At 44.1% G+C, this 22392-nt stretch overlaps 1 protein-coding gene across 3 annotated transcripts in view; it reads right to left on the minus strand.

The window, feature by feature from the left end:
* Positions 1–21665, minus strand: part of TEX2 (testis expressed 2) — a 94502-nt gene extending 72837 nt beyond the window's left edge. Inside the window, exon 1 of one of the 3 annotated variants that reach the window (XM_080994435.1) lies at positions 21504–21665. The gene's annotated coding sequence lies outside the window, so the exon portion shown is untranslated. Of the gene's footprint in view, positions 1–20718; positions 20885–21333; positions 21452–21503 lie in introns of those variants that run through there. The other 2 variants (XM_080994437.1, XM_080994436.1) reach the window with 2 other exon arrangements.
* Positions 21666–22392: the final 727 nt, after the last annotated feature.

The following is a 22392-nucleotide window of genomic DNA, read 5'->3' on the forward strand; positions in this document are numbered from 1 at the left end:
CTTCAAATGTCAAGTCCTTGTAAGAGGTCTTTACCCTGTCCCATGGCACATGGGTTCTTGTTAAGATGGAAAGAGCCAGCATTGACCATACCAGATAAGAAGTGCAGAGAACCAACCAAGGTAGTCAATGCCCACTGCCCCACTGCAGGGGACTAGTGTATTGCGTCAACTGCCTCATGTCGAAAAAGGTAAGAACTTGGTTTTATATCTACAGATATGGAGCAGATAGGAAACTGATGTGTCTAGGGGAGGAGTGGGCAATCTCAGGCTGCAAGTGGGGAACAAATGCAGTCCTCAGATTCTCCCCAGGTCACAGCCTTCACAGGTCCTGTTCCACACCCTCCTTGCGTGTTTTTGCCTGGCTGGTTATATATCATTGAACTGTGATAATACCTAGTGCTTGCTTGGATGCAGGATGGAAAGAGAAAGTGTGTCTGCTTGAGAGTATGAGAAAGTGTGCATTTATATATATGGGTGTGGGTGTGGGGGAGAGAGAGAGAGAGAGAGAGAAGAGAGAGAGAGAGAGAGAGAGAGAGAGAGAGAGAGAGAGAGAGAAAATATCAAGATAAGTAAACACTGACTTGACTTAACAAAATGTTCAAGCTAAAATTGAATTTTCCATACTGTCTTGAGGAGAGAAAAGAAAGGGCAGGCAGTACAAACGGTGCAGCAATAATATAAAACATCTTCCCTTGTGGACAAAAGCGGACAGAACCAATTCACCTTTAATCTAATATACAATATGCCAAAATTAGTATGGAATGACAAGACGGATGCCTCAACGATTCAACATTTATCTGAATGCTTGTTTGCTTCAAGAGAGACTTTATTGCTAGATTACTTGGACAAATGGGTTTTAAGAGACTAATTTATCTGCCTCAAACACATTCTCAGCTGTATTAAAACAGAGCTCAATTTAATCCAGCTTTGATGCTTGATCAATGCAATGCAGTTGCCTCATCAGAGTCATTCAACAGCGCTAAACTAAGTTTATAAACCTCTGTTCCCCTAGACATTAAACTATGCTAAAGATTAGTTGCCCAGCGTTGACCGACAGAGATAAGCTTCCAAGAATATAAGCAAATCATGGTTTAGAGTTGCTTGTCTGCTAAGCAGATTTTTTTTTTTTTTTTAAGCAATCTCATTTCCACAAAACTGCCTCTAGAAGTGGAGTGACCACGATTTCGTGGTTTAGACATTGTGACAAGTCATAGTTATGTTTCCTTAACCATACTTTGGGCCTAATATCTTACAGACTTTGGAGTCAGTAAGAAATGGCCGGATGCAAACACAAAAATCCACCTACAGTTGTGGCACTATGGCCAGGAAATCATTCCTAATCAACAAAAGCAGATTTCAATGGGTAGATTAATATGCTTCATGTATACATACTGGAAAACTCCTCAGTTTACTTCCATGTACAATGCGGGGAGCGAAAATGCCCTCCAGCACTCACAGGTAAACACACAAATAGTTCCAACAAGTTACTGTCACCAGCTACTTCTGAATCGTGGTTTGTGGTTGTTATTTTTTAATTTTGTATTTATGATTTTCAGTTACATGCACTTCAATAGTTATAGGATCATTCTAACATTTCAAAACTCAACTTCCTTCCTCCTCTTCTTCCTGTGGTTCCTTAAATTAATTTTTTTTCATTTCCTGCAGATTCTAAATTAACTAAACTTATTCGTCTACTTTAAATATATGCTCTTATGAAACGGCAGGTTACTGCAACAATCCTGCCAAAGTCCTTATCTGTTTACAGTTTGTTTGTAAATATTCAATAAGCCATTTCCATTCTTTTATTTAAAAAGTTTGTTATCTTGATTTCTTATTTTTTCCGGTAAGTTTCGCCATTTCTGCATATTCCCTAAGTTTTTGTGTCCATTCTTCATTCAATGGAACTTCTTCTAGTCATGGTTTGTTTTGCTGCGTTTATGGCTTACTGTGGCATGTAAACGTGGCCAAGCAATGGTTTGTGTCATCTAATGTTGGCTTGCTGTGTCCTCACCTCCTGTGTGAATACAGTATACGGAATCCCTGTGCGTTGCCGCAATGACCAGCAAGGCATTCTCTTATCAGCTTGCTGAAGAAAAAGGGTGGGGAATCTTATCTGTGAAGACCTTTTACTGCTCTTTGCAAGATCCTTGGGCCAGCAGGGTGGTGGGAACTGGTCCAGAATTCCCCCATTCTCCTATTCACAGGTGCCCCCAGCCCATGAAAGCTCATATACCCTTTCTGCTAACTCTTTCTTCCCGCTGCTCAACTGCATGTTACAATTGTTGACATGGTTTACTAACAGCAAAAGCGATGCTTTTAATATATCGCCATTGCTAGGATATGGGTAAATGGCACTTGCATCCCATTTTTTTTAAAAAAAAAAATGCTGCAAAGCTGATGCACAGCCAGGCTAGAGAGGGAGAGCTTGGAGGTGGATGGAGAAAGAGATCTGTTGCCGACAAGAACGAAGAAGGGGGAAGAGATGTCTCCAAAATGAACCAATGATCAACTCTAAGCAGTGTGAGTGGTTTCATTTGAGTCCTTCTCCCCTTGTCTCTCTGACCCAGGCAGGCAGCTGGGGGGGGGCAGCCTGAAGCAATTAAACAAACTTAAAATTGAGTCAGAATGCCAAGTTTAGGCATAACGAAACACAGCACAGGCAGTAATTAACACAGGTCATCTTCAAATTATGTTCTCAAATTTGCTGGCCCCAAACTACCTTTCTTTGTGTGACCATCACGGGCACACACTGAATTTGACAATTTGTAGAGTTTTGCATTCAGTGCAATCGTAAAAGAGTCAACAGTTATCCTGCTAAAACGAATGGATGCTGTTCTGTCTGAACACAGACCACCACCTCCTTCATTCAGAGAATAGCATGAAGGTGCTTGGTGAATTAGTTCAGCTTTGCAGGCCTGGGCTTAGTGAATAAGTGAGACAGATGAATCCAAGTAGAAAGAAAATCCATTTAGGGAGAACATTCTACCTCAAGGGTGTTCCACATCTTTTCAATAACATTCACTTGCTCTTTCCCCAAAACGATGAAGATTTCTGGGATTCTAACTCAAAAACATATTGGGAAATGTTATTTCTAAGGATTTTTTCTCCACTCATAATGTTTTGCTCCCAGGAGCTGTAAATATAGAGGGAGCATTTTGCTCTCTTTTCTGTTTTGTTTATGTTTGAACGCTCCAGACTCTTCTTCTAGGCCATCTTAAAAATACTGTAGAAAACAGACTTGGAAAATATCAGCAAAATAAATAGAAGCAGTCAAAACAATAAGTCTGTCTCCCCAATCCCCGCCCAAGAATGTTCCCATGTCTAATATCCGAGGAGATCTGCTAGATAAGGAACACAGTAGTTCTATATTTAAAATGTTTGTATCTCATCCTTCATCCAAAAGTCTCAGGACAGGGAACAGCAATGTCCATTAAAAAGCATCCTCACAGAATAAAATTCACAGGTGAAAATATATAGTCTATCAAAACCTATCACACCCAAACACTATTATCTGAATAGCAGGGTTAAATTAAGCCACAGCACAAGGAACAGCAAGTTGAACAGCAAGTATTGAATAGGTGTTCAATACCAATCCATCCAATAAAAATAATGAACACTAAAATCTACAAATCCAGAAGAGCAGAATCAAATAACTATCTTAAAATATACAACCTGGACAATTATAGTACTACACATTTGTATGTCTAACTTGCCTTAAAGTTTAATCCAATGGTTCTGCGGCACAAAATTATGAGCATGCAGTTAGATGCACTGTACTAACTGATCCATGCATTTCTGTGTACAAGAAGTGTAGAAATTTTTATTGTAATATTAAAGAGTGGAACCCACTTTTAAAAAGGGAGGTGCGCAAGAGACAACAGCAACTGCCTTGGAAGTACACTTAGTCCTAGAATGGCATTCCAACCAGATCTGAAGGAGCTAGACAGGTTTCATATTGTTGCTTCTGCAGGATTAATTTCCTTTAAGTAGCAGGAGGTGATAATGGTCAAAAGCTATAGGTCCACACGGTACTCAAACGCCTGAACGGCAGAGAAACTCATCACATCAAGCAGGACGTCCTTTCTCATACTGCTTGATAACAATCCAATGACCTTCTAATACAGAGACAGATTCCTACACCAAGATTTTCCAGAAGTACAGCCTAAAGTGTACTGAAACAGCAGCTTCAATAGCTATCTCTACAGTAAAGGACAAAAGAAACATAGAAAAGAAACCCTATTGGGGTTTTATGAATAATAATAATAATAATAATATTTATACCCTGTCCATCTGGCTGGGTTTCCCCAGCCACTCTGGGCAGCTCCCAACAGAGGACTGAAAACAGAATAAAACATCAAACATTAAAAACTTCCCTAAACAGGGCTGCCTTCAGATCTCTTTTAAAAGTCAGATAATTGTTTATTTCCTTGACATCTGATGGGAGGGCGTTCCACAGGGCAGGGGCCACTACCGAGAAGGCCCTCTGCCTGGTTCCCTGTAACCTCACTTCTTGCAGGGAGGGAACTGCCAGAAGGCCCTCGGAGCTGGACCTCAGTGTCCAGGCTGAACGATGGGGGTGAAGACACTCCTTCAGGTATACTGGGACGAGGCCATTTAGGGCTTTAAAGGTCAGCACCAACACATCAAATTGTGCTTGGAAATGTACTGGGAGCCAATGTAGGAGCCAATGGTCTCAGAGGTCGCTCCCAGTCACCAGTCTCGCTGCCGTATAGGACAGCTGCATATTCCTGCCTTGAAGGGCAGTACATGATCACTACATGATCCTCAGGGTCTCTTCCAACTCTAAAACTCTATGATTCTATTATTAAGACCTTAGAAAGAATGCAAGGCTCCCTCTCTCACACAAAATATGTTATTTGGTGCTATCAATAGTTTCAGAAGACAATAGCTCTTTCCTGACGTGTAGCGATAATGCCCATGCAAAAAAAATGTGTGGAGCAGGATTGTCTTACTGTTCCAACTCCACGTTCATTACACTAGGCAACAATTTTTTACTTTTTGAATGTTGTCTAGATTTCTACAACTGATTTAGGGTATTTTTGCACTGCTGAATCAGGAAATGGCATCCGTTTCTCTCCATCAGGTCAGGTTTACTGTAAACTGAATGGTGGGCATTGATAAAGGTAAGTACACGTAAATTGCATGTTGCTTCACCATTTTTCAAACTTCAGGGCTTGAACTTCCATTTCTTGGAACTCCTGGAATGCTCAGCGGCAGGGAGGTCTCTCTTCAGAGTCCAACAGTAGTCAGCCATCATGACTGCATCCCAGCGACCCTGATACCTGGTCTCCATCTCTTTCATGTCCTGATGGAATCTCTCCCCCTGCTCATCACTCATTGAACCCAGGTTCTCAGGAAACCGGTCCATATGTGAAAATAGGTAGTGCATCTTGACGTTCATGTTGCAGCCCAGGTTTCTGAAAGCAGTCAGCATGTTGTTGACAAGTTCTGCGTAGTTTCTGGCCTTATTGTTGCCAATAAAGTTCTTCACTACCAGAACAAATGCCTTCCACGCTTCCAGTTCCACTTCGTTCATTGAGTTTCCGAACTCTGGATCTCTGATGAGCTGACGGATCTGAGGACCGTCAAAGATGCCAGCTTTCAACTTCTCCATGGTCAATCTTGGAAAAGCCTGGCACAAGTAAGTGAAGCAGTCACCATCCTTTTCCAGAACCTTGGTGAACTGCTTGATTAAGCCGAGCTTGATGTGCAGCGGTGGGAAGAGTATTCTGTCTCTGTCCACCAGAGGGTCGTTGATGACGTTCCTTTCTTTGCAAGGCACCAATTCCTCCCGCACAGGCCAGTCCTTCTTCGTGTAATGCTGAGCACGGTCCCTACATGCACAGAAAACATGGGTACTTGGTGAAGCCAGACTGTTGTCCCAACAAAAAGTTCACCATCTTCAGGTCAACACAAATAAACCACTTATGCTGATCATAACCAATTTTCTCCAGCACATATTTCACCGCTTCATAGTTCTCCTACAGTGTACTCGAGTGAGCCGGGGTATAGAGGCAAACTGGTTGCCGTTGTGTAGCAGAACACATTTCAGTGATTGCTTGCTGCTGTCAATGAACAGTCTCCAATCTTTGGGTTCGTACTGTGGCACTCCAAGCTTGAGCAGAAGCTGCGCAATATCTGCACAATACACCAAGTCCTTCTCTTCCGAGAAAAAACGGAGGTACTCTTGATGCCTGTTGCGGAAGAAGCTGATGCGAGCACTGTCAGAGAGGAGGTTTTTTTCCTTCAATCTGGATGCCAACAGTTTGGCAGAGTCCTTTGACAAGCTGAGGTCGCGAACTAGATCATTCAACTCCTTTTGGGAAAATGGATGTGGAGCATCATCTTCAAGAACCACTTCTTCTTCTTCATGTCCTTCAACACTGGAGGCATCTTCGTCACTAATGTCAGGAAGTTCTCCGAAGATAGGCACTGGAATTTCATCACAATGAGCTGCAGGACGACGTGCTGACTGAAGATCAGGATTAACTTAGTTTTGATCCCCCAACTTTATGCTTTGCCGCACCAATTTATGGAAAATTTCGAGGTTTTATGACTTCAAACTGATCCCTTTTCGACATAATCACCCAGAACTATTGGACCTGAATACTTCTGGTCATTAAAATAATAATTTACAATCAAAACAATTATTCGACATGGCATTTTACCCCCACCAACTTCTTCTAAAATGCTCCACACAAGCATACATGTGAACAAAAACGTAAAAAAAAAAAGACATGTGGCCATAGCTCAACAATTTGACCTGATTGAGCAAAACCAATGTGATTTTTGGATTCAGCGCATCAGATTCATCCTAAATCAAGTGAAAAAACGCAGACAACAAATTTGTTATTGACCAGTGTTATTAATCAATGAAGAGAAGCTATTCCTCTACCAGCTGTATTCTGGAACCCTGCAGAATGCAGGGAACGGGAGGCATCATACCACTCCAGGCATTCATTTGGTTCCCAGATGTTTCAAAAGGGCTTAGATGCATCATTGGATGCCACCTTTCCAGAAGGCCCTTGGAGCTGGACCTCAGTGTCCGGGCTGAACGATGGGGGTGGAGACGCTATTGGTTATCCCAGGATAATCCTCAACACAGGGGTACCTCGGGTTACAGACACTTCAGGTTACAAACCTTCAGGTTACAGACTCCACTAACCTGGAAGTAGTACCTCAGGTTAAGAACTTTGCTTCAGGATGAGAACAGAAATCGTGTGGCGGCAGCGGGAGGTCCCATTAGCTAAAGTGGTACCTCAGGTTAAGAACAGTTTCAGGTTAAGAACGGACCTCCAGAATGAATTAAGTTCTTAACCCAAGGTACCACTGTATACGTCATCGCAAGGGTAACAGGACTCTTTTCTCATATTTAGAAAGATAATTCAGAGCATAGGCCCACTGCTAAGTGTTTTTGTAGACCAGTCCTTCCATGGGCGCGCACACAAAATCCAATCACTTCAATTCTCTTCACACCCTGAAAACTGAAAACCAAGTGGGTTATGAAGGTGCATTGAAGTCAGCGCAGGTTCTTCCCAGGGAAGTGATCAACCCTCCTTCCATTGGGAGTTCACACTTGAAAATGGGGCTTTCCATGGAAATTTTGCACCAAGGAAAAATACAATACAATACTTTATAACATAGCAAGACCCGTTCTGCAGACAGGCTACCAATTCTTGACGAGTTCTCTCTGTCCACAGTTACACACCTCTAGAGCAAGCGAGACACAAGATACCAGGCAAGAGGTGGAAAAGAAGAAATAGCTAGCAGTGCCCAACAACAGAAGTACTATATTCCGTAACACTAACAAAAAATAAAAGCACAGTTCAGTATGTTTGGTATTTCTGTTGGCAGCCTCTTTTCCCCAATGCTGCAAACTGCAGTTATTTAAAAATACACCTCAGGCAAAAAATCCTCATCAACATCATCATATGATCTCCACAAGGAAGTCACGTTATTAAGTGTTAATATTTAAAAGTTAAGTTTGCTCTGAATATTTTTGGCATCTGCATTGCAACAAGGTTGAGCTTAGAGTCAGACACCTTTTTAAAGGATGCACGTCTTTTAATATGTATTATATACGCACGCACGCTTTTTATTTTTCATTTTGTAAAGTTACAATAAGGAAAAATAAACTATCAAAGGCAAAGGCAATCCGATAAGGAGAGAAATTATAAAGACACAGTCATACAACCATAAGTGGGGAGGGAGAGAAACTGTTCCATATATGAAGTACAAATGTCTGAGTGTCTAGTCTGTTACTGCCTGTGAAAGGCTCGTTTTTATACACTGCAACAACTGATAGGTTTTCTGTCCATTGAACCACTGGGTTAAAAAGAAGCACATATTGCAGAATCAAGCCTAGTATCTCAAGAGAGAGTTTTTTTGCCATTTTAGGAAAGCAGCTACATTGCAAATATAGTGGTACGTCAGGTTAAGTACCGTATTTTTCGCTCTATAACACGCACCCGACCATAACACGCACGTAGTTTTTAGAGGAGAAAAATCTGTAGGCATGCCACCCGTAGGCATTCCCTCCATAACACGCACAGACATTTCCCCTTACTTTTTAGGAGGAAAAAAGTGAGTGTTATGGTGCAAAAAATACGGTACTTAATTTGTTCCGGAGGTCCATACTTAACCTGAAACTGTTCTTAACCTGAAGCACCACTTTAGCTAATGGGGCCTCCCGCTGCCGCCGCGCCGCTACTGCGCGATTTCTGTTCTCATCCTGAAGCAATGTTCTTAACCCGAGGTAATATTTCTGGGTTAGCGGAGTCTGTAACCTGAAGCGTATGTAACCTGAAGCGTATGTGACCTGAGGTACCACTGTATGATACCACTTCAATTTGCAGGTGTGAGCTCACAGTTTTGAATGCCCCCTTAACATAAAAGACTCCAGAGCAAGCAGAAAACTAGGAGACCAGGGAAGGGCTGGGCCTACAGACTCTTTCGCAGATGCCCTATTTTTTGTTTTGCTTGCAGGGAGTTCCTCTGGTGGGCGAGTTCCTCCACATGCAGCCAGAAATCATACAGTCCATTCTACCATCTCATTGCGCTGCATGCATAAAACAGACCTCAGTAAATCTAGCATATCTACAGGAGTAAACGTTGATTTCTTCATCCATCAATATAATGCTTTTGCTTCCTGCTGCGTAGCATGCTGCTTTCATTCTACTGCAGAGATGAATAACACCATAGACTTCAGGCTTATGGGATCTACTTCATTTTTCTTACTAGAACCTAATGGTGATCAATTCATGGAGAATAAAGCTATCTGCAGCTACTTGTCATGATAGCTGCGTACTGCATCAGAGGTGGTATGGCGGTGAATTCCAGTTGCTGGGAATTCCAAGCGGGGAAAGGGCTATTGTGCTAATGTTCTGTTTGCAGGCTTCCCATGGTTCTTTGGTTGGCCACTTTGAGAACAGTATGCTGGAACCTTGGTGTGTGTGATAGGAATTTTGAGGTCTTAGATATATGGTAATGTTCATAAGTGTACCAACCAAGCACATACATAGATCAGCACAGGAAGACCGACCTGGAACCATTTTGATTCCTAAACTGAGCAAATGTTTTCTCTGTAAGATCAAAGTGGGAAACCTCCCCATTGTCTTTTCCTTCACAAATCCTGCCTTAAGGGTATGTCTGTGTTTGAAAAGGGTGTAAGTCTGTGACCTGGGGCCCAGGAACTAAGTATTTATCATTACAAAAGACTGGCCAGGCTCCCTAGGATATCCAATCAAGTAACCTGCCAGACAGGAGATAAACAATGACAGGAGAAAAACAACATTCAAATTTCTCGCCTTTTCTGTGATGTAGGTATGATGTATCTGAGGGGTGGTCTTAGGTTCCACCCCTTCTGTGATGTATGTATGATGTTTCTGGGGGTGGTCTTGATCTACAGGGTGGCAATTTCAAAAGTCTTTATAAGGCCTTGCGCGCCATTGTTCTGGGTTCCTCCTCCTCTCCTGCGGATGAGGGGAGCACCCTGTTGCAATAAAGATCAAGCTTACTAGCTGCTTTGCTTCTCAGTATTCTCTGGTTGGCCTCTGTTATCTTCTCCTACCAATAGGGGACCTATGTAAGGACTCTATATGGGCTCTTGAATACCCCATAAGGGGAAAAGGGCAATTTTTATTTACAACATGTGATCCAGCAGGGCCTTCTCAATAGTGGCACCCACCCTGTGGAAGACCCTCCCCATCAGATGTCAAGGAGCTAAGTAACTATACAACCTTTATAAGACATTTGAAGGCAGACGTGTATAGGGAAGTTTTCAACGTTTAATGTTTTATTATGTTTTTGTATACAGTGGTACCTCGGGTTAAGTACTTAATTCGTTCCGGAGGTCCGTTCTTAACCTGAAACTGTTCTTAACCTGAAGCACAACTTTAGCTAATGGGGCCTCCTGCTGCCGCCGCGCCGCTGGAACACAATTTCTGTACTTATCCTGAAGCAAAGTTCTTAACCTGAAGCACTATTTCTGGGTTAGCAGAGTGTGTAACCTGAAGCGTACGTAACCTGAAGCGTATGTAACCCGAGGCATCACTGTATGTTGGAAGCTGTCCCCAGAGCAGCTGGGGCAACCCAGTCAGGTGGGAGGGATACAAACAATAAAAGTATTATTATTTGCTTAAGATCTATCAATCAGTGCCTGATGCAAAACTGCACACACTAAGAATTCCAGAATTCCAGTTCCATATATGAACAGAGCTCATACAAAAAATCATCCCCCAAACTTCATTCATTTCTGCAGTTTAGTGTAGGGAGCGAGGGGAGTTAACTTTGCTGCTGATATGGCTAAAACAATGAGGAGTCAGGAATCTGTGCCGATTTACTACGAATCACGCCAGAGCCAAACCTACCTTCTGCCAGCCCCTGCCTCGTAAGACAAAGCACAGAGTTCAGCATAATTGAAACTGGCCTGTCTTGAACAGGATCAAAGCACATGGCCTTTAAAAACCAACAGTATTAATGACTCACAGAGGCAAATCCTCATTTTCAGATCAAGCAGAAGGTTAAGTCATAGATTTTGTTTTCTTTAAAAAAATAAAAATACCTCATATACCCTTTTTGTCCTCAGCTTACAGAAGAAAAGGCAATTGTGTGAGAAGAGATGGCAAAAGATTCCAGAGTAGCAGTTTCTACTTTTATCAGGTTTCAGGATTACCTATTAAGTATCACCTACTTGAACTGGCACCACCCCAAGAAGATATAAACAGCTTTCCCAGAAACACACGGCTTCCATCTAGCAGCCTACTTGAACAGACATTTGCATTTTCAGGTGATTCGTTCTCATCTCAGAATTTGCAAGAGCTCAACGGAATCCTGGCCACAGCTTCCGACCTAGACTACAATTTAAATGCACTGCAGGATTACCTATCAACACTCTTGGGTACCCAAAGGGGGCATCGAAGCTGCATTTCGCAGGGAACTAACAACCACCTCGGCCTCCCACTGAAAGCGGTGTTCTGAAACTGAAGGGAGCTTCAGAAAAAAAATCATAATTACGATACAGAAACCAACTGATCAGAATCCCGCTGGTCGAGCCTGTGATAGGAATTTTATGGTCTTAGATATATGGCAATGTTCATAACCGCACATACGTAGATCAACACAGGAAGGCCAACCTGGAACCATTTTGATTCCTAAACTGACCAAATGTTTTCTCTGCAAGGTCAAACTGGAAAAGTCTCCCCATTGTCTCTTTCCTCACAAATCCTGTCTTAAGGACACATTTAAGATATGAATAGGGTGTGAGCCTGTGACCTGGCCCAGGAAATAAGTATTTTATCACTACAAAAGAATGGCCAGGCTCCCCAGGAAATCCAATCAAGTAACCTGCCAGACAGGAGATAAACAACAACAGGAGAAAAACAACATTTAAATTTCTGTGATGTAGGTGGAATGTATCTGAGGGGTGGTCTTAGGTTACACCCCTTCTGTGATGTATGCATAATGTTTCTGGGGGTGGTCTTGATCTACAGGATGGGAATTTCAAAAGTCTTTATAAGCCCTTGCACAGCATTTTTGTGGGTCCTCTTCCTCTCCTGCGTGTGAGGGGAGCACCCTGTTGCAACAGATCAATAAAGATCAAGCTTACTAGCTGCTTTGCTTCTCAATATTCTCTGGTTGGCCTCTGTTATTTTCTCCTACCAATAGGGAACCTATGTAAGGACTCTATATGGGCTCTTGGATACCCCATAAGGGAAAAGGGCATATTTTTTTATTTACAACAAGCCCAAGCCTTTAGGCATATCTAAAATACCGCTAATTCTATGGAATTACCACCTCTGCCCTTTAAAATAAGGTTTGCAGCGTTTGCCTGCAGCCCAGGGTGCCAGGGCCAAAACATCCACGTGACTTCTCTGCAAGACTTTATAAACACTGGCAAATATTTCTGTGCGAAGAAGTTGTCTTCCAAGAGTTGGGTGCTTTAGAAAGAGACAGGTTTCTTTTTTACAGTGCCATTCTGTGCTTGACCCAAACCAAGTCTTGAAACAATCCCAAAAGGTACAACTGTTCCTCAAGATGATAATATACTCTTATCATTCAGAGCTGAAGTGGCTAAGATCAAGCTGCACAAACGTCAAGCTGGGAATGGGCTTTAGGAACTGATAGTCCTTAATTTAGCATCTTCAATCACATTCCCTCTCTGCTGTGCCTTCACAATGGCCTAAGACAAAGGGATGGGAATTTCTGTCTACAGCCACATCCCATATTCAATAAAGTTAATGAGTACTAACACAACTGAGCAATAAGCATGGCCTATCAATTAATTTATATGAAAGTGAGGGCGGGCGGGCAGCCTGCTCCCTGTAGAATAAAAGGAAAATGCCCTTGTAATAGCTCTAAAAGCACAACACGTTAACAAATACAACACCTTGGGATATTTTCCTCTTGCTTCTGCCATAAATTTATATGACTACAGAACAAAGTCAAACTGTTGATGCCTGGATCACACAGATATTTGGATGGGGGGGGGTGGAAGCTAGTAAGAATGTTCATATCGCTATGTCAGTTCTACATCAACATTTACAAGATTATGCCATAGCTGTCAACCTTCCCTTTTTTTTGTGGGAAATTCCCTTATTCCAGTGCCGTTTCCTGTTGCTTCCCGCTTTGTTAGATATCCTGTAGACTGTCCCCAGGACAGGTGAGGCTGCTGATCCCTTATTTTCAAATCTGAAAGTTGACAGCTATGGATTATGCCACCCAATTCCGAAATCATTGCTTTTAATAGAGTTCCTTCTCTCGGAGAGGCAAATCACACTTCTCTTTGCACAACAGACACAAGAACCGCTGTCAATTTCCACGGCTTTCTGCAACAAGACAAACATGATTTAAAGCGCCATATTGGGCTCGGGCCAGCCCAAGACATTTTGCCACCCAAGGCAAAGGACAAGGCCCCCACCCCACCCTTTTCCACATACAGAAGCGGAATGAACTGATGGAACAACCTCCTCCACAGCACCCAAGGGCAGCAAGCTATCTTAGGAGATGCAGAACAGAGGAGTTTAGGAAATGCAGAGGGGAACAGGTGAGAGAGCTTTGAAGAAAATATTTGGGCCCTGCCACTGCTGTCTCCAGCACCTGCCATCATGACCTGAGACGGCCACCTTGTTCTCCCTAACAGGGAGCCTTAGCACCTGTTTCCATAGCCAGTTCCGCATGTGGCGGCCATACAGAAACATTTATTTTATCTGTGTTCATGCCAAGCTCAGGCAGCCCACAGTGAAAGAGCTGCTTGCATTCAGCCACCTGCAGAGGCCTAGGCACATCACCTGGAAGTGGTTTGCAGAGGCATGCTGGAAGCCAAGTTGTGGGCCGGCAAACAGATAGACATAACCATCTCAACACAAGCAAAGAAGAAAGCAGAAGCCAACATGTATTTTCTGAGGCTGACATGCGCTAGATAGACCTAAGTGTGTCTGAAACACACATTTGCCGGTAAGAACCTTGGCTTCTATGGAAGCCAGAGAATCAAAGAAGTCCTGTATTTGTTCACTAAATGTCTCTAGTGACTTCAATAAAAGGGGAAAGGCTGCATTCAAGTAGAGTCACCAGATACCAATATGCTCCAGAAGGCCAGCATCGCCTGGCACATGTATTTGTTTATGATTTCATAAATTTTATATACCACTCGATTGTAAAACAAAACAAAAAACCCTCAGTGCAGTTTCTAAGTTCACTCACTCCACCCAGTGAAGAAGCATCAGCTGGTCAAAGTTCTGCAGTAGTTTTAATGCTCAGCATGTGTCAGAAATTTCAGATAACAGCCAAGAGGGACTGCAACCCTGCCTAGAACTGGTGAACTCTTGGACCCGAGAGCCACGTACCAAGACTGAGTCCCAGTTTGTTGGCCTAGTTTATTTTAAACTGCATTCTCACAATATCAGCCACGAAGATGGCTGGTGGTAATCCATGTGCACTGCAGAACAGCCACTGCCATAAATGGGATACTTAATACCAGAGACTTCGATCAAAATGTCAATAAAAACACTTGGGGGATGAAGTGCTATACAAATTGTAAAAGCAATGGGATTTGACTAGCACAGGGATGGCCAAGCAGAACATTTTTAAGGCTCAGGTATAATTTGAATATTCATAACCCCTCCAAGCACCTGGAGTTCCTTCCTCCTCCCTCCAAAACCAGATTCAATGACATATAATATAGAACCAGATTATATGCATATATAATATAATATATGCATAGAAATCATGGGAGAAATCACTTCAGAATCATACTTAATAGTAAAACATTATTGTGTTGACAAAATCATAATTACTCAGTGAGATTTTTTAGGTAAGATGAATTCACTTGGAAACAAATCTGCAGCACTTTTTCTTTCTTCCCTCGCAGGGAAGCAACTGTGCAAGGGAGATTTTCCATCAATTAATCTGGGAGGCAGCAAGAGTAGGCATCTATATTTGCAGGTACAAAGACAGAATGCAATTGTATTGATGTAAGCAAGCTAACTAGCACTATAATCAAATTAAGGGACATCAACAATGGGTGGGCATTTGCAGCCTCTACAGTATTTCAGCAACACACACTTAAAAGTTAGTTGCTTGCTGGTGCCTTGTGATCCATGTTCTCCATTTAACGTGTTCCACGGGGAATAAAGACCACGGAAACCAGATTGTGAAGCCGTGTTATTCAGAAAAGACAGGGCCAGTTCTTAAGAGATGCTGCACATCTGCCAAGTCACAAGGTCGGGTATCCAGTGTGGTGCTCTCAGGATTCCACAATGGGATTCAAAGTCCCATTGTTTCTGATCACTGGCTGTGCTGGCTGGAGCGCATGGGAATTGGGGTCCAGCAACATTTGAGGAACACCACCTTGGGTGTCGCCAGCTCAGGAGTATACCAAGTTCCACTGCCTCCCAGAGGTTTATCCCTATTCTACCATTCTCTTGGTACCTTTCACATGACACATTGTAAACACACAACAGAATCCTTGGAAGCAAGTCTCATTTCGTTCAATGAGTAAGCAAGTATAAGGTGACTTCCAACACACTATTTTTTCTCAGGGAATGATGGGAGTGAAGAAACAAAGGGGTGGACTCAGTTAAACAATTGTGCTAGTGGGACTTCCCCCTTCACCTGCCCTGTGCCCCCCCCCAAAAGGGTGTTTGATGAACTCCCAGAACAGCTTTCACAGAGTGGAGATTGTTCCACCTGACAAGCTGAAATATTTGCACCGGTGCAAGGTTTCCCCAATTTAGGTCTCCAGCTGTTTTTGGACTACAACTCCCATCATCCCTAGCGAGCAGAACCAGTGGTCAAGGATGATGGGAACTGTAGTCCAAAAACAGCTGGACACCTAAGTTTGGGAAGCACTGTATGGGCAGAACAATTGTAATCGCACAACTCGGAATTCCACCATAACCCTAAGAGAAAAAACTTTTGAGTGAACAGGACAGTCTTCAATATTTATAGATTGACTGGAAGGGGTTACAATGGTGCTTAGAATTCAAGTTTGAAATGCCTAGATCAGCCTTGCAAATACATGCACAGGAGGTGCTATGTTAGTCATTTGTAGGCCTAAAAGCAAAACAGAACAACTGGTTTACAGAAGCATGCTGCTGGATCACTCAGGCAATTACTCACCACTAGCGATGAGGCAATTGGCTGTTTAGATGCTTGACCTAGATGCTGTTTCGGCAAGCCAACACAAGGTCAATGACCTTAGCTGAAAGTGAGCGGCAGAGGCCATTCCTCGTTTAAAGGAAGAACTCCTCAGTGCGCCTCATAATCGTCTACTCATCATGGTGTGCATCACCCTTCTCCAATCTAGAATCCTTCAAATGTTGCTGGACTACAATCCCCATCATCTCCAGGGATTATGGGAGCTGTAATCAGGGATTATGGGAGCTGTAGTCCAAGAAAAAACTGGAGACACCAGAGCAGGGGAAGCTAGCCTACATACTGATGGACCAATTTCGTTATTTCCCCCCATCTATCTTCACATCTTACACATAAACTACTATTAGTAATAATTTTATTATTTATACCCCATCCATCTGGCTGGGTTGACTTGCACTTACTCCTTTCCACACTCCTGTGTCATGTTCCAACGCCACAACCATGCTGTTTTTATGGCAATTATCTGCATGATTCTTGCCTCTGTACAGCAGGCCACATTCCAGCCACAGAAAAGCAAGTTTTTTTCCTACACAAACACACGCACAATCTCTCTATCCCTCCATCTAAGCAAGCAAGAGGCAATATCAGAGTTCAATTACACATTCCAGCCTGGCAAAGGCACCCTAAGAGAGCAAAGTTGGAGAGGGACGTGGCCTGGGGCCAGACAGAAAGGGCTGCCACAGGTCAATTTGCCCTTTGAAGGGTGGGGTGGAAGGCATTAGTAGTGCATTAAACCTGTATTTCCCATCCAAAACGTTGCCAGGCTTGAAAGCAGCTGCCTGCTTTGGCAAGGAAGAACTGTATCAAGGCAAGCAGGCGCAAAAACTTCTGAAAAATATGAACAGTGCATTTTTATTTTGAAGTCACTGATGGGCCACAAATTACCTACCTTAATATGGGACTACAATGTGGGCTAGTTCTGAAAGGGGCTTGCAAGACTGCATTAGTCAACGTCACAATAATGAACTTCCTCTACTACGCTCTTTGTAATAAAACACACAAGCACTTTTATCCGTGACAGATCCCCAGTCTTACACAAATTTATACCCGCGGCCAGCTTTCTTCTGGCAATTTTCACCATGGCTGCATCTCAACCAAGGAGCAAGACCTCACTGTACTAAATACATTTCCAATAAACCATCCTTAGGATTGCACTGCAACTTGAATCAGGATCATGCCCAGTAAGTACGATAAAATCCAGAGTTGCTGGCTGGTCTCCTGTGTGTTGCAATGCCTCACTTATTAAAGTTTTGAGCCAAAGATCAAATTGGGGACAACTGACATGTGCCTTGACAGAACTCAGTCTTCAGTGATATATGTGAGATTGCATGGAAAATGTGCATAGATCAAGGAACACAGACAACCTTGTTATATTTCTATCCACCATGTGCTATTTTACAGCAAGTTAACACAGCCAAGCAAGGAAATTTCTACCCTAATAAGCAGCACGACAATCCACAAAAATCACGTGGGATAGGACTTTCCAGTAAATGTCTTCACCACCCAGTAACCCTTTGCAAAGACAAGGCAACTTTACCTCTTCCTCTTTTTAAGCCCATTTCTATTAGGAATGTCAACTTTTTATATACTGTATTAATAAAAAAGAGTTTTAGTCTTCACTTGCGCAACTTCAGCCTTTTTTTAGAATTCTGAATGAAGATGGAACGCCTCCTCTCAAGGGTGATATAACCGGCTTACAATCTATAGCTCATTGTTAGAAGGGAAAGCTATCTTTAATGTTTTCTTGGGAACGTCCTCAAATTCTGTATTACATAACACAGTTAATATGCCATGGCCAAAATGAATTCAACGTAGACAAGTGCCGTGGACAATACAGGTCAGGTACCTGTGATTTAAAGGAAACCACAGTAATTTGATGAAAGGCAAACCTATCTAGTACAGAAAGAAAAGCGATGGTGAGTGGCCTTCAGGAACCCTATCATTTTGCTCATTCTCATTTCAAATTATTGGTGAATTTTTATTCATCTACAGCCCTTGATATCTCTCTTCAGTGCTTCACATGCCCAGCAATTGACAACTGAGTTTACTGCATCATTTCTGGTCCTTTCCTTAGTTCTTCCAGAACGATTCTAACTAAAACTCCCTATTTCTCTTTCCATAATCTTAGGAAGCCACTTAGCAGCATTTTCCCCCTCCCTTCCATTTAGAACAGGAAGCACTCTCTCTCTCTCTCTCTCTCTCTCTCACACACACACACACCATGAACAAAATGGCATCATCATTTCGAACTTTAAAAAGAACACAAGCTGCCGCCTTATAACAGGCCAGACCATTGGTCCAAGTAGCTCAGCTATCGTCTACACTGACAGGCAACAGCTCCCCATAGTCTCTCCCAGCCCTACCTGAAAATGCTGGGGACTTAGCATAGGGCTTTCTGCATGCAAGACAGCTCTGTTTTGTAAACACAGTTAATTCAGTGAGCCAAACACTTAGCCATTTTTAATTCAGGTGATAGCCCCCAGAAATGTGGCTACCAAGTTTGAATAATCTTGTGAATAAATGTTAGCCTATTCCTACAAAAGTTAAACATGCAACCTGAAAACACAAAATGGTAGCAGATTGTCCTCCAAGACAGGGCATGTCTGTGGCTCCTAGAAAATAGTGTGTGGTATTTCTAACAGCTCAGTGCTACGCAGAGTTCGACACGGTTAGGCCCACTCAAATCAGTGGCCTTAAGGCTTAAGCATATCCAACTCCGTATAATAATGAGCTAGACGTATGCACAAATGTTAAGATTAGAACAAGTGAAAAAATAGATTAACTATACAAATGGGACATTCTAAAACTGACCAAAGCATCTCTTGTGGAAAGTAGCCCTACAAGTGGAAAGCAAGACAAAGTGACAGTATTTGGGGAACCATTCAAGAACACATGGAATATATAGCTTTACTGATGTCATGGTTGTGAGAGGGACTTGGTTTGATTTATTATTAAGAAAACTTTGAAGTATTACAAAGCAATAGGTAATAGTATCCATGTGAGAAGTTCAGCAAGGATTTGACATAAAATGCCTTTCTGCATCTTTAAAATCAGAAGTTACAAGTGGGACTTTTGTGAGATGGTGACACCAGAAATGGGTTGAAATGATTTATCTGGTACCGTATACATATTTGTTGATGACATTAAAAGTTAATTGGTATTCTGCTTATCTCATGGAACTTTAAAAGCCACTCTTTAGCCGGGGGGGCAGGGGGGAGTTAAAGTTTTGGTAACTAAAAACTGAAGTTTTACTAAAGTGACTGCATATTTGATTTATTTATTTTTACTTCACGTTACCAATTTGAAGTGTTTTAGGAAACACAGAGATAGCTGTGCAGGAGGCAGGATTGCCTGAACAACGTCCCTCCTACTTCTGCGGCCTTAAAGCTTTAGAAGGCCAAATCTTAAATCAGAAAGGGCTCCACAAGCTATACAATCTAAGCAGATCAAAATCCAATTCAGCTCTAACAACTGAACACAACAGCATCCATATTTGTGAGGAGCCTAGGCCAGTCCCCCTTCCCTTCCCTTGCTGGTGCTCAGACATTGCTCACTGCCTGAACTCAGATGTATGTAGTAAGCAGACACACCAAAATAGACCAATCTAACACACAGCAAAAGGAGAGAGGGAGAGGGAGAGGGAGAGAGAATATCAGGTGTTCTTTCGCCATTCCTGTGGCTGAACACAGCAGGCCTATAAACTTCACCCACAAGAGAAATAAATCAAAGCCCTCCCATTAAACCCACTTGTCAATACAGCAAGGTTGCAGCTTGCTGACGACACCCCCAAGAAGTTGTGACTTTTGGAGTCTATCTATCCACATGGAACATCAGAAGAAGCTTTGCTTCTTTGCTATATCCATCCAAAATCTGCCCCATCACTGTGAGGCAGTGTTAGAAATGGAGATATTATAGCTAAGAGCTAAAGGGCACCTTAAACAGAGGTAACAGGCACAACAATGGAATGTCTAGGTGTGCTGTTTTAGAGCAAGAGTACAAAGCTGAAAATAAATGAACTGCAACTAAAATCTTATGTTCATTTCCCACATGGTCTAGTCCTTCCCTTGCCCACCCTCCTAATATCCTTAAGAGGGTCTCTTCTCCAGTCTTCAGAAAGTAGCTGGAAGTGGGGAGGCAGAAAAAGGTCCTCCTTTCCTTCCACTCCGCAGTTTAATCGGAAATCTCAGGCGCAATACTGCGCCCAGAACCCAGAAGCGGATAATTCTGGGTTGCAAAATGCGCCTAGAACAATGGGAGTTTCGAGGGAGATGGAACTTGTTGCCAGATCAAATTGCCTACTAACCCCATGAGGGCACTCTCCAGAAACTCAGCTATCCAAAGTCCCCTTCTACTCCGCGCTTCGCAGCTGTTTTGTTTAAAGGGGCGTCTTTAAGACATCTTTCTAAGGCACCCCTCCCTACCAGAACCGACGGCGCAAACAGAGGTTGACAAGCCCCCTCTTTGCAGCGATTCCTAAGGAGGGGGGCGGAATTGAGAACAGCTCCAACCTTCCTGAGAAGGTCACACCCTCAGGCCCAACCTTACTTCCTTCCCCAACACCTGACTCGTGGTCTTCAGAAACACAAGGCTGCTTCTTCCTCAGGCGCTCCAAATATCTCAGGACCGACGGAAGAAAAGTTCCAGGAGAAGTGAGCCACGGTCCCAGTTAAGCCTCGCAGTCCCCAATTCCAGCAGCGCCTCACACACTTTCCCCGGGGTGCGTGGGAGGGGCGGGGAAAGTGGGAAAAAGAAGAAGAAAAGGCCACCCCTCCGCCACCGGAACGTCAACAAACAAGCCGCCCCCGCAGGCCAAAGTGAAAGGTTCAACACCTCCTTCCGAGGTGCAGCCCGGAACTCTCCCGTCGCGGCGAGAGAGCCCCGCCGCACTCTTGCTAGGCTCAGAGGCGCCCTCTCCGTTCCCCCAGCCTGACAAAACAGGTGCCGGAGCCCAGGCTCGTCTCGAAGTCGCTTTCACCCCACCCCACCCCACCGACGGCCATTGCATCCCCTAAGCAGCCCCCCGCCTCTGCTCCCCCGGGCAGCCTCGGTGGGCTCGCCAACCCGCGGCGGCGCCGCCACGTGCAATCCCCGGGGACGCGCGGCGCCCTCGCTTCCCTCGTACCCCGGCGACAAGCCGTAGGCCCAGGCCGGCTCTGCTACCTCGGAGGCCGGAGCACTCGCGCTGCCATCGGCCGCAGAGAGCGCGAGGCGAGCAGGCGGGCTGCTGCAGGAGCGCTTCTCTGCCCGGGCTCCTCGGCTGCTGCTGCTGCTGCTGCAGATGCCCCTTGAGCTGCCCTACGGTAGCAGGAAGGCGGCTCCGTCCCGTTTACCTGATCTGCGGCAGCTCGTGGCATCGCATGGCGCAACACTGCCCGGAGGAGGCAGGCGGGCGGGCCGGCAGGCGGGCGGCTACGGCTCCCTCCCTTCTTCCCCGCGCCGGTTCAGCTCGCCGCTGCCAGCCCAAGTCAGGCGGCCGCGCTATGGGAAGAGAGGAGCGGCGAAGGCGGGCGGGCGGCCGGGGCAGCCCCGCCCGGCGATGGGCTGGGTCTGCCGGGGAGGCCGGCTTCCCGGTTAAAGGCACACAAGGCCAGGAAGAGAAGGGGGCAAAACCGGCTGCACTCTCGCAGCCGACGGGGGTGCTGTCAGTTGCCAGGGCTTCGGTGCCGCCCGGGCGCCCCAAGATCCACCAGGAAGGGCTGAGATTAGGAGTAAAAAAAGAAAGGAAGAAGGCGTTGTAAGCAGGTGCAGAGGGCGTCCTCAGCGCTGGGAAACTCCAGGCACAAAATAGCGTGCCCTCCCAACACTATTATTATTATTATTAATATTATTAATATTTCTCTGGTCAAAACAGGGGCGTCCTATTGCATCATCATCATCATTTTATTATTTATACCCCGACCACTCTGGGCAGCTTCCAGCATATATAAAAACATAATAAAACATTATACATTAAAAAACCCAAACTTCCATCTGCAGGGCTGCCTTCAGATGTCTACTAAAGGTTGTATGGTTACTTATCTCCTTGGCTCAGGGGTCACACAACTCCATCCCCTCCGACATTTCTCCAGTTAAAATAGTAAAGGTAAAGGACCCCTGACAGTTAAGTCCAGTCGGAAAAGCGGGCTCAACAACTTTTCCCAAAAAAAGCCCATCAACTTTTCTGTCCGGATCTTCACTGTTTGAAATATGGTAATTCTAGAGTAGCCCGCATGCCCACCA

Source organism: Podarcis pityusensis, assembly GCF_964106645.2.
Source record: "Podarcis pityusensis genome assembly, chromosome: 2".
In the NCBI taxonomy this organism is placed as follows: Eukaryota; Metazoa; Chordata; class Lepidosauria; order Squamata; family Lacertidae; genus Podarcis; species Podarcis pityusensis.